The sequence below is a fragment of the Bos indicus genome, chromosome 2, assembly GCF_029378745.1.
Source record: "Bos indicus isolate NIAB-ARS_2022 breed Sahiwal x Tharparkar chromosome 2, NIAB-ARS_B.indTharparkar_mat_pri_1.0, whole genome shotgun sequence".
NCBI lineage: Eukaryota > Metazoa > Chordata > Mammalia > Artiodactyla > Bovidae > Bos > Bos indicus.
In genome coordinates, this window is record NC_091761.1 from 104,895,229 (window position 1) to 104,908,121 (window position 12,893).

A 12,893-nucleotide genomic window follows, 5' to 3' on the forward strand; every position below is an offset into this window, starting at 1 on the left:
GGATGACAGCTAGAGTGGAAACTGGGACATTGAAAGTTTATATACTTTTAAACATTTTTATTGAAGTATAGTTATTATACAATATTATATAAGTTACAGATGTACAATACAACGATTCACAATTTTTAGGTTATACTGCTCTTATGGTTATTACTCAATATGCCAGCAAATTTGGAAAACTCAGCAGTGGCCACAGGACTGGAAAAGGTCAGTTTTCATTCCAATCCCAAAGAAAGGCAATGCCAAAGAATGCTCAAACTACCGCACAATTGCACTCATCTCACATGCTAGTAAAGTAATGCTCAAAATTCTCCAAGCCAGGCTTCAGCAATATGTGAACTGTGAACTTCCTGATGTTCAAGCTGGTTTTAGAAAAGGCAGAGGAACCAGAAATCAAATTGCCAACATCCGCTGGATCATAGAAAAAGCAAGAGAGTTCCAGAAAAACATCTATTTCTGCTTTATTGACTATGCCAAAGCCTTTGATTGTGTGGATCACAATAAACTGTGGAAAATTCTGAAAGAGATGGGAATACCAGACCACCTGATCTTCCTCTTGAGAAATCTGTATGCAGGTCAGGAAGCAACAGTTAGAACTGGACATGGAACAACAGACTGGTTCCAAATAGGAAAAGGAGTTCGTCAAGGCTGTATATTGTCACCCTGTTTATTTAACTTATATGCAAAGTACATCATGAGAAACGCTGGACTGGAAGAAACACAAGCTGGAATCAAGATTGCCAGGAGAAATATCAATAACCTCAGATATACAGATGACACCACCCTTATGGCAGAAAGTGAAGAGGAACTCAAAAGCCTCTTGATGAAAGTGAAAGTGGTGAAAAAGTTGGCTTAAAGCTCAACATTCAGAAAATGAAGATCATGGCATCCGGTCCCACCACTTCATGGGAAATAGATGGGGAAACAGTGGAAACAGTGTCAGACTTTATTTTTCTGGGCTCCAAAATCACTACAGATGGTGACTGCAGCCATGAAATTAAAAGATGCTTACTCCTTGGAAGGAAAGTCATGACCAACCTAGATAGCATATTCAAAAGCAGAGACATTACTTTGCCAACAAAGGTTTGTCTAGTCAAGGCTATGGTTTTTCCTGTGGTCATGTATGGACGTGAGAGTTGGACTGTGAAGAAAGCTGAGTACCGAAGAATTGATGCTTTTGAACTGTGGTGTTGGAGAAGACTCTTGCGGGTCCCTTGGACTGCAAGGAGATCCAAGCAGTCCATTCTGAAGGAGATCATCCCTGGGATTTCTTTGGAAGGAATGATGCTAAAGCTGAAACTCCAGTACTTTGGCCACCTCATGGGAAGAGTTGACTCATTGGAAAAGACTCTGATGCTGGGAGGGATTGGGGGCAGGAGGAGAAGGGGACGACAGAGGATGAGATGGCTGGATGGCATCACTGACTCGATGGATGTGAGTCTGAGTGAACTCCGGGGGTTGGTGATGGACAGGGAGGCCTGGCGTGCTGCAATTCATGGGGTTGCAAAGATTCGGACACGACTGAGTGACTGATCTGATCTGATCTGATGGTTATTACAAAATATTGGCTATATGCCCCATGTTGTACAATATATTCCTTTTAAAAGATTTTTTTTTTTGATATGAACCATTTTTAAAGTCTTCATTGAACTTCTTACAATATTGCTGTTATTTTGTGTTTTGGTTTTTTGGCTGCAAAGTATATGGGATGTGAGAGTTGGTCCATAAAGAAGGTTGAGCTGTGCTGAAGAATTGATGCTTTTGAACTGTGGTGCTGGAGAAGACTCTTGAGAGTCCCTTGGACAGCAAGGAGATCAAACCAGTCAATCCCAAAAGAAATCAATCCTGAATATTCATTGGAAGGGTTAATGCTGAAGCTGAAGCGCCAATACTTTGGCCTCCTAATGGGAAAAACGGACTCCTTGGAAAAGACCCTGATGCTGGGGAAGATTGAAGGCAGGAGGAGAAGGGGACGACAGAGGACAAGATGGTTGGATGGCATCACCGACTCAATGGACGTGAGTTTAAGCAAACTCCAGAAGATAGTGGAGGACAGAGGAGCTTGTCTTGCTACAGCCCTTGGGATCAAAGTGTTGGACATGACTTAGCGATTGAACAGCAAAAACATATGGGATGTTAGCTCCCCAGCCAGGGCTGGAACCCTGGGAAAGGTGAAGTCTTAACCATGAGACTGCCAGGGAATTCCCTGTACAATATAGCTTATTTTATATACAATAGTTTGTACCTCTTAATACTCTACTCTTATCTTGTCCCTTCCCCCTCGCTCTCCCCATGGTTAACCACAAGTTTGTTCTCTATTTCTGTGAGTCTGCTGCTTTTTTTGTTATATTCCCTAATTTGTTGCATTTTTTAGATTCCACATATAAATCATATCCTACAGAATTTGTCTTTCTCTGTCTGACTTATTTCACTTATCATAATGCCCTCCAAGTCCATTCGTGTTGCTGCAAGTGGCAACATTTTATTCTTTTTTATGGCTGAATAGTATTCCACTGTGTGTGTGTTTGTGTATCCATTATCTCTTCATCTGTTAATGGACACTTAGGGTGCATCCATATCTTGGTAAACAATGCGTCTGTGAACATTGGGGTTTACATGTCTTTTTGAATTAGTGTTTCTGTTTTTTATATATGCCCAGGAGTGGAATTGCTAGGTCATATGATAGTTCTATTTTTAGTTTTTTGCGAAAACTCCATACTGTGAAAGATTACACCTTTGAGGATTTGAAAGCCTATATCTGCTGAGATTCGATGTCTTCAAAGAGAACTTCTTGTCCTACAAGTATAATGTTTCTCCATCATGCAACATTGAAGTTGTCCTTTAAGGCTGTCACATTACCTATTCTACCCATTCTTTATTCCTTTAATGTTGCATCATGGTCCTTAGCACCACCCACCTCCCCGCGCCCCCCCCCCCCAAAACAATAGCTCTCAAAGGTCAAAGGCAGTCTCACTCTTTGGCTGAGCTGGTTGGGCAGATTGGCAGTGGGTCTTAAGGAGGAATTCTGTCAGATGAGGGTGAGGAGCAGGCTTGTGGCTCTGGGACTTGGAACTTTGGGTCAGAGTAGAAAAGAATCTGGAAGGAGATAATCAGGAGTTGGGGGTAGACAGAAGAGTCATCTCCTCTCTCTCCTTCCCAGATGACTCATGCCTCCATCACTTCCCATCCCTGATCCCTGGGCTCAGAGCCATTACAGAGCCTTTCCTGCCCAGCTTGCTGGAAACAGATGCGAACTGACAGATGTCTCCTTCAGGAACCGTGACCTCTCCACACCCTTCCCAGGGCGACCACGCCCTTCCAGGCTCGTGGAGAGGACAGCACTTCACTGAGCTTCCCTGAAGCAAGTCCATCAAGCCTGAGTACCCCTGGCCACTCCAGAGCCAGGCTTCTTTCCCCTCTAACCTCTCACCCTCCATCATCCATCCGCGAGGGCTGCCTCTCCTTTTCCCTGGAAAGCCTCCTGCCTTCCTGAGATCCTCAGCCTCCTTGGTTCCCAGCGTCTCAGCTATGCCTGTCCAGTCACCTCTTGCTGGGTGCTTCTTGACTTCCTGGACGTCCTTCCTCTCGTTGTGATGACTTGGTTAAAGGGGTGATGCATCCTCTTTGGAGGCTTCTTCAAACATCCAGCACCCACACCCTCTGCCACTCCCAAGCCCTCCCAATCTCAGACCCTTTCCTTGGCGTGGCCTGCCTCTCTAAAGGTGGTGGCCTCCTACGTCTGAAAGTGCACTGTAAATGGCAAAAACTCCGGAAATAAAAGGAACTACGCAATTGGTTTTTACAGAAAAGGAAACAAGACCTTCCGAGAAGCTCACCTGCTCTCTGACGGACACAGGATGAGGCTCTGTCTGGTCATGGTACTGACACCTTATCCAGAGGCTGGATAAAGTACAGACTATTGGGACCACTTAATAAGCTGTGGTCTGTGAGGCGGAGGAATCTAGATTTAAAACATATGTCCCAATCCAGGGAGTTCCAATGCAGGAGGTCCTGTTTAAAAAACGCCCTCCGAGGTTGTCGGACTTCTGACCCAATGTCTGGCTGTCACCCGCCCATACCTAGAGCATCCTCCTGCTAGATCCCTGCAAAGGACATTTAACTCCTTGCTTTTACATTTCTAAGCCCATTTTCTGTTTTCCAAAGGACTTGTTGGAGGCTCAGGCCTGTGGGTGGACAGCACAGAAGTAATAAGTAGTTGGCTTCTCAGTATCCTTCAAAGCTCAATCCTTCAAACTTGGAGGATGAAGTCAGAATCCTCACTCACGTGGGGATGGAGCAGGGTGGAGGGCATGTCCTCCTCCCCACAAGGCTGAGGAAGCCCTCTCTGGGCACAGAGGACGAGGAGCATCATGAACACCCTCTCCTAGGCCAGCCAGAGGGGTCTAGGCACACTGCCAGCTGCCCCATTGCCCCAGGCTGTTCCCCTATCTCCTGCCTTCCCATGTCCATAATCCACTCCCCTGAACACGCACATGTGGCTCCTCATGCGTGTTACGTGTCATCATTTTTTGGTCGTCTGCAGCTTCTTCCTGTAAAGACCCAACAGGGACTCCCTCAGGAAGTGGAGGGGCCTGGACAATCTCCCGCTGTTGAGAGAGGTCGGTCCCTGGAAGCAGCTGAATGACAGGGTTGTGAGGTGATGTTGGCAACATGGTAGGAGGCATCATTCCCAGTTTTCAGACAGAAGGCGAGCTGGGCCCAGGCTGGAGGGGCGCAGGCCTAGCATGGGGCCCTGAGGGACCATAGCCATTGAAAGAGGCAGGCGTGGGGAGGACAGGACACTGCAGTGGACCGTGATAAGGGAGACGGGGAAGCAGGAGACTGAGACGGGGGCTCTTCTCCGGGCCCTGAAGGGTCTGACTGTATGGTCTCCCACAAGTTGTCTCTCTTCCATGGACCTCTGCTTGAATGGAGGGTGTGGGGGCCCATATCACAAGCATCAGCTGCCCTCAAACAGCACATCTTTAAAGCAGACCGACTGGCTAACTCAGGGGTCCTCATGGTGTTTTTGGTGAAAAGGGGCTTTGGCTGCTGCAGCATGCCCTAGTGAAGCTAGTCGGACAAGTGGATCTGGACCACAGTCACTTGCTCTCCTTTCAGGCCTGGCAGGGATTCCTTGGGGGAATTTCTGTTTTTTTTTTTTTTTTTCTGAGATGAAGAGGACCGTTGACCAGTTCAGTGGTTTTTGATGAGTAACTACCCTGTGGTTTTCCCCCTCGCTGCTGTGGGTCAGTCAGCCTGGCCCTGGGCAGCCACTAGTGTCCAAGGGCCCAAGGCACAGAGGCTTTAGGGTGGGCCAGGCTTACAAGCCTTAGAAGATAGGTTTCTATTTAGTGTGTTTCCAGGAAGACTAGAAAATGCTCACAACCCCAAGTCACACATAGTATCTGAGATTCTGAGTTTTTCTCTGCTAAGCACAATAATGTGACTCATAATTTCTTAGGAGATGAGTTGATGAACATATTTATTTATTGAGTCCTGATGGCTTTTTGTCTTTGTGTTCTTAAAGGAAAACATTTGTCCTATAAGTCACTCCAACCAATGCCTTAGCTGGGCTTCAGCTCCTTTCTCAGGTCCTTCTAGGCAGCTGATTATGAGGTTCTAGGGAAAATTGGAGGCACACAGTGGGCCAAGATTTGGGGCAGAACAAGCATCAGAGGAAGCATCACAGTCTTTGGTGAAAGTGTTTCCCTATATGGGTGACCTGGAGACACGCTGCCCAGGTGCCCTTTCTGGGAAGGACTTCTTGCCCAGCTGCAAGTGAATCATAAGTGGATGGTTTCCAGCTGTCAGCTTCCTCAGGGTCAGCCCCAGCTCCAGGGAACCACTTCATTCAAGGTCAAGCCCTTTTTAGGCACCTACCTCCAGTGACCATGCAAGATGGTGGCACACAGGCCTGGCCAGCTCTGCTGAGCTGCAGTGATCACCCAGAGCCAGCCGGCAACTTGGCCAAGGCCTTACCATGTGTAGCTCAGCGTCCTCCTCTGCTCAGTCCTATGGCTACTCCTCTCTTTTTGTGAGTGTGTGTGTGTTAGTTGCTCAGTTGTATCTGACTCTTTGCAACCCCATGGACTGTAGCCTGCTAGGCTCCTCTGTCCATGGGATTTTCCAGGCAAGAATACTGGAGTGGGTTGCCATTTCCTTCTCCAGGGGATCTTCAAGACTCAGGAATCGAAACTGGGTTTCCTGCATTGCAGGCAGATTCTTTACCATCTGCGCCACCAGGGAAGCTCCTTTTGTGACCATTGATCCCTAATAAACAGCATTCACCTGAGTTCCTTCTCAGCATCTGCCTATAGAGAACCCAATGTGACATCCCATTTCCTGGTTCTCCTCAAGAATAGTTCAGAGTCATGCTTCAGGCCCAGTCCCAGCTTCTGGGCAGGTGAATGTCCTGAAGGTCAGAAAAGTAGGTGTACAGCCCTCCCTGCAATATCCCGACAAATCAAATCAATACCTTTTAGTGTGTGCTGATTGGTATCAGAGACGGCCATCTGTTTATGGGCATATAGTTGCCCAGAAGAAATGCATCAAGTCTATCTCTGTCCCAGGGCCTTTGCACATTCTGTCCTCTCTGCCACAAATTCTGGAGTTTGTGCCCAAATGTTACCTTCTCAGAGAGATCCTCCCTGAACTGCCAATTCAAAGGGCCACTATCTGACTCTTAGTCATCCATCATGCACTGTGTTGTTATTTTCTGTTACAATGAAATTCAAAGATAACTAGAATGTCTTCTATTTTGGGTAGCTTTAGATACTCATTTTTCAGTGCCTGTCAACTCCCCCCTACAGCATAACCCCCATGAAAGCTGGGACCTTTGTATCTTGTTTGCCTCTTTATCTCCAGGACCTTGCAGAGAGTCTTAACCAAGTATTCAATAGATAATGAATGAACAGATGGAATGGACACTTATTTTATTGAGTAAAAATAATAGAATAGCTGGAATTTAATAATAATGTTTCCAATATATTCATCTTTGCTTGTCCCTTCTAGTTAAGTGATGTTAGTTTTCACCTAGAGAAGGTGTGCGTGTATGCTCAGTCACTCAGTCATGTCTGACTCTTTGCGACCCATGGACTGGTGCCATGCCAGGCTCCTTGGTCCATGAGATTCTCCAGGCAAGAATACTGGAGTGGGTTGCCATTTCCTCCTCTAGGAGGTCTTCCCAACCCAGAGATAGAACCTGGGTCTCCTGCATTTCAGGCAGATTCTTTACCATCTGAGCCACCAGAGATGCCCAGAGAAGGGGTAGACAGACTTTTTCTGGAAAAAGCCAGTTGGTAAATATTTTTGCCTTTGCAGACCATAAGGTCTCTATTGCAATTACTTAACTGTGCTATACATGAACCGTGAACTTCCACATGTTCAAGCTGGTTTTAGAAAAGGCAGAGGAACCAGAGATCAAGTTTCCAACATCCGCTGGATCATGGAAAAAGCAAGAGAGTTCCAGAAAAGCATCTATTTCTGCTTTATTGAGTATGCCAAAGCCTTTGACTGTGTGGATCACAATAAACTGTGGAAAATTCTGAAAGAGATAGGAATACCAGACCACCTGACCTGCCTCATGAGAAACCTACATGCAGGTCAGGAAGCAACAGTTAGAACTGGACATGGAGCAACAGACTGGTTCCAAATAGGAAAAGGAGTACATCAAGGCTGTATATAGTTACCCTGCTTGTTTAACTTATATGCAGAGTACATCATGAGAAATGCTGGGCTGGAGGAAGCACGAGCTGGAATCAAGATTCCCGGGAGAAATATCAATAACCTCAGATATGCAGATGACACCACCCTTATGGCAGAAAGTGAAGAGGAACTCAAAAGCCTCTTGATGAAAGTGAAAGAAGAGAGTGAAAAAGTTGGCTTAAAGCTCAACATTCAGAAAACTAAGATCATGGCATCTGGTCCCATCACTTCATGGGAAATAGATGGGGCAACAGTAGAAACAGTGTCAGACTTTATTTTTTGGGGCTCCAAAATCACTGCAGATGGTGACTGCAGCCATGAAAATAAAAGATGCTTACTCCTTGGAAGGAAAGTTATGACCAATCTAGATAGTATATTGAAAAGCAGAGATATTACTTTGCCAACAAAGGTCCATCTAATCAAGGCTATGGTTTTTCCAGTGGTCATGTGTGGTTGTGAGAGTTGGACTGTGAAGAAAGCTGAGTACCAAAGAATTGATGCTTTTGAACTGTGGTGTTGGAGAAGACTCTTGAGAGTCCTTTGGACTGCAAGGAGATCCAACCAGTCCATTCTGAAGGAGATCAGCCCTGGGCTTTCTTTGGAGGGAATGATGCTGAAGCTGAAACTCCAGTACTTTGGCTACCTCATGCAAAGAGTTGACTCATTGGAAAAGACTCCGATGCTGGGAGGGATTGAGGGCAGGAGGAGAAGGGGACACCAGAGGATAAGATGGCTGGATGGCATCACCGATTCGATGGACGTGAGTTTGAGTGAACTCAGGGAGATGGTGATGGACAGGGAGGCCTGGCATGCTTCGTTTCATGGGGTCGCAAAGAGTCGAACACGACTGAGTGACTGAACTGAAGTGAACTGAACTGTGCTATTGGAATGCAATAGCAGCCATAGACAATATGCAAACAGATGGGCATGGCTGTGTTACGTTTATTGTTTTCTACTTTATTTGAAAAAACAGGTGGCTGGCCAGATTTGGCTAACTGGCCATTGTCTGCTGTTCCTGACTTAGAGTAGTAATATAAAATTTCCTGTAAAATAAAATTTATTGACGCTAAAAAGGAAGTCTATTGAAATAAAAAATATTAATGAAATAGCTTTACAGAAACCATATGCAAATTCCTGAAGTTGGAGAGAGCTCAGTTCTAATTTTTCTTGCATCATCTGTGGCCACAGCTGTGGGGGTGAGAGAGGCTGGAAGGGAGAAACCCGTTTAATTTAGTGTGGCCAAACATTGTGGGAGGCTCACACTTAGATATTCCCAAGAGCCTGGTAGGGTCAGAGTTTTGCCTTTCCTCCTCCTGCTATTATTTTTCTATATCATTTCCTCCCCAACTCTGGTCCCAGAACGAGGGGCTGTCATAAAATACTCTTGCTTTTATGGAATCTGTCTTCCCACAGGGTTTTAATACCCCCAGGGCCAGATTTGCTCAGGGCTCACTTATGTATCTTATAAATACATTGTTGTTTAGTGGCTAAGTTGTGTCCAGCTTTTTGCGACCCCGTGAACTGTAGCATGCCAGGCTCCTCTGTCCTCCATTATCTCCTGGAGTTTGCTCAAATTCATGTTCATTGAGTCAGTGATGCTATCTAACCATTTTTCATCCACCACTCCCTTATAAATATACCCTGAGCTTAAACATAAACATGGCATTGTAGAAGTAGATGTGGCAGAAAGAGAAAATTTCAGCCTAAAATTCCTTAACGTATGGGAACAGGAGAGGCTCACATCTACTGAGCAGTTATCATCAGGTTTATTCTAAGACTCCACATGTATTAACTGATGGTAAAGACCACCCACCACACCCAGACACAGGAGACATAAGAGGTGAGGATTCATTCCCTCAATTGGGATGATCTCCTGGAAAAGGAAATGGCAACCCATTTCAGTATTCTTGCCTGGGAAATCCCATGGATAGAGGAGCCTGGTGAGCTACAGTCTTTGGGGTCACAAAAGAGTTGGACATGGCTTAGTGACTAAACACCAGCATCTAATAATAATAATACTATCACCCCCATTTTAAAGATGAGAAAACTGAAGCCCAGGAGCCTAAGTAAACTGCCCAAGGTTATTCAATTACAAAGAGGCAGAGTCCTAAGCCCAGGTGGACTCCCAATGGAGTCCACAATGCTAACGGCGTACGGCGGCAACATTGCTATGTCTCTGTGGGACAGCGCTGTGGGGTTTCCAAGTAGTACACAGACATTTCCACTGTTCCTTTTTCTTAGCTTTTAAAAAATTAGTTTTATGATTATTTTATTGAGATGAAATCCATATGACATAGAGTGAACCATTTTTAAGTGCAAAATTCAGCAGTATTTAGAGTATTCACAACGTGTAAGCACCACTTCTCTCTAGTTGAAATGCTATTTGATCACTTCAGGAATATCCTATACCCATTAAGTAGTTACTCCTGATTCCGGCCTCCCCCTATGCACGGGCAACCACTTACTTGTCTTCTGTCTCTATGGACCTGCTTATTCTGGATACTTCATATGAAAGGAATCGTACAATGTGAACTTTGTGTCTTTGGCTGCTTCTTTTACTTAACGTTTTCAGTGTTTAACTCTGTTGTAGCATGCATGGATATATCATTCCTTCTTTACGGCTAAATAATATTTTATTGGAAATATACATACCACAACTTATTTATCAATTCATCTATTGATAACATTTGGGGTTGTTGCCACTTTTTTTTTTTTTAAATCAGTGTGAATAGTCCTGCTATAAATGTTCATGAACAAGTATTTTTTGAATACCTATTTTCGATTCTTTTGGATATACACCTATGAGTAGAATTGTTGGTCATATAGGAATCTACATTCAGACTGTTTTCTACAGTGGCTGCACCATCTTAGATTTCCCTAGTAGTGCATGAAAGTTCCTGTTCTCCACATTCTCTCCAACACTTGCTATTTTTGTTATTTTCTTTCTTTTCCCCCCATTATTATAGCCATCCTAGTGGATTTGAAGTGATATCTCATTGTGGTTTTGATTTTCATTTCTTAATGACCAATGATGTTGAATATCTTTCCGTGTGCTTATTGGTCATGTCTTTGGAGAAATGACTATTCCATTCTTCTGCCCCCTTTTAATATTGGGTTATTTTCTTTTTTTGCAGTTTAGTTGTTAAGTGTTCCTTATATATTGTGGTATATGACCCTTTCCAGATAAAAGACTTGCAAATATTTTCTCTCGTTCCATAGGCTGTCTTTTATTACTTTCTTGGCAATGTCCTAAGATGCACAAAAGTTTTAAATTTTATGAAGTCCAATTTACCTAATTTTTTCTTCTATTTCTCATGCTTTTGGTGTTAAACCAAAGAATCCATCACCAAATCCAAGGTCATGAATATATAACTCTCTGGTTTCTTCTAATGGTTTAATTTTAGTTTTTTTATTTAGGTTGTTGATCTATCCCCATTAACAACATAAATTTTATTTATTTTTATTTTTTATTTTTATTTATTTTTATCTTCATAGTTTTAAAGAAGACTAGATACAAGCCACTTTAAAGAAGGGTAGGGAGACTTCAACAGAGGCAAGCCCCTTCCAGTGAAAGCAATGCAGATGCTGAAAATTGTTATGGAGTGTGCATGCACAAATGAGCTTTACTAGCACACAGTAGGCTTTTCTAGGACATCTCAACATAGATGGGGCAGGCTGTGGGCAAGCTTGCTGCCTCCAGACCTCTCTCTGGGCAGAGATGGGGATAAGGGCATCTTGCTCTGCATCCTCAGATGTACTGTTTCTACCCAAAAGGCCACGTAGCTCACTAGGCAGAGGGAGAGTCAGAATTCAAGGACTCCATTTCTCCACCTCTCAGGACAACACAACAGCAGAAACCTGCTGTGGTTTAGTCGATAAGTCCCGTCCAACTCTTGCGACCCCATGGATTATAGCCCACCAGGTTCCTCTGTCCATGGGATTTTCCAGGCAAGAATACTGGAGTAGGTTGTCATTTTTTTCTCCAGTGGATCTTCTGGACCTAGGAAATGAACCTGGGTCTCCTGCATTGCAGGTGGATTCTTTACTGACTGAGCTACGAGGTGAATTCCGGCTTTCTGTGGTCCAAAATGAGTCTCTGCATGAAAGATAGACTCCCAGTTCTTCATTTATTTCTTCACTGATTTTTGTATTTATTCTTTTATTCATCAGGTACTTGTTGAGCACCTACTGTGTGTCTGGCATAGGCTAAGCACTGGGATTCATTGGTCATCATGAAAATGTGATGCGTGCCTGGATGGGGATCATAGCTTAGTGGGAAGTCAGAGAATAAAACAAACGAACAAAGATCACTTCAGAATAGATTAAGTGCTGTGGAGAGAATAAGCAGGTTGAGGAGGTTCTAATTCAGAAGTGAACAGTGATAAATTTTATCTTCTTGGGTTCCAAAATCACTGTGGATGGTGACTGCAGCCATGAAATTAAAAGGCACTTGCTTCTTGGCAGGAAAGTTATGACAAACCTAGGCATCGTATTAAAAATCAGAGACATTACTTTGCTGACAAAAGTCCACATAGTCAAAGCTATTGTTTTTCCAGTAGTCATGTATGGATGTGAGAGTTAGACCATGAAGAAGGCTGACACTGAAGAACTGATACTTTTGAACTGTGGTGTTGGAGAAGACTCTTGAGAGTCCTTGACTGAAAGGAGATCAAACCAGTCAATTCTTAAGGAAATCAGTCCTGAATATTCATTAGAAGGACTGATGCAGAAGCTGAAGCTCCAATACTTTGGCCACCTGATGCGAAGAGCTGATTCACTAGAAAAGACACTGATGCTGGGAAAGATTGAAGGCAGGAGGAGAAGGGGACAGCAGAGGATGAGATGGTTAGATGGCATCCCTGACTGAATGCACTTGAGCAAGCTCTGGGAGATGGTGAAGGACAGCGAAGCCTGGCGTGCTGCAGTCCATGGAGTTGCAAAGAGTTGGACATGACTTGGCAAATGAACAACAGCAACCACAACACCAACAAGGTTCAACTCAAGTCCTACCCACTCCAGGAAGTTCTCTTTGATTCCTTCTCATCTCCAGTAAATCTTCTCTCCTCATTTTCCCTAAGAGTTATGGTCTGTCTGCACCACTCATTACTTGGTCACATTAATTATACTTTGCCTGTGCTGGTCTCTCCTTTTTCTGTGCATGGAAGCTTTGTCACTCCCATCTGGTT